Below are 653 nucleotides of genomic sequence, written 5' to 3'. Positions count from 1 at the left end.
AGAGAGAGAGAGAGAGAGATTGTTTGAAATTTTGAAATGTTACAGCCTACATATTATGTGTGTATGTGTGTTACATCAGTTTTTTTGGTGGTTTTTTTTTCCCTTTTTATAGAACTATAAACAGTGCAAAGGGGTACCCTAACATCCTAGACTTTCATTTTATATCAAATCACACTCAACTGATTGAAGAAACTTATGGCATATAAGTTGTCAGTATAGTGAGGTGTAATCCACACATCACTTCCCTAGATATATCATCTCTACTTTGCTTGGCATGCAGTGGTTTATCAACTGGGGTACTGTTTGGAAGTCTTGGTATGTTTTTATATCAGTAGGTTCTTGTAGTGGCCATTGTAGAGACAAAGAAGTTGAACTCAGTAGGAATTGATGATCCTTTACATTTATCATTGTTAGGGTTCAAGGTAGCCCTGTATTTAGGGGCTAATAAGCCAATAAAAATGTCTTACTTGGTTGTACAAACTAACAAGGAGGCTTGTCTTCCAAACATTAATATGAGGAAATGTCTGTGTGATCTCTTAGCCTGCTAGAATCAGTAGCTAAAGTTTTCCTAAACCATACTTTACTGTCCAGTCTACACGCTATACCAAGAAATGGATGGATTATGCCAGGAAAGGGACAGGATAGTCACAGCT

This window comes from Octopus bimaculoides, chromosome 10, assembly GCF_001194135.2.
Source record: "Octopus bimaculoides isolate UCB-OBI-ISO-001 chromosome 10, ASM119413v2, whole genome shotgun sequence".
Taxonomy (NCBI): Eukaryota; Metazoa; Mollusca; class Cephalopoda; order Octopoda; family Octopodidae; genus Octopus; species Octopus bimaculoides.
The sequence above is the reverse complement of the archived record's forward strand: the minus strand, read 5'-3'. Positions refer to the sequence as shown.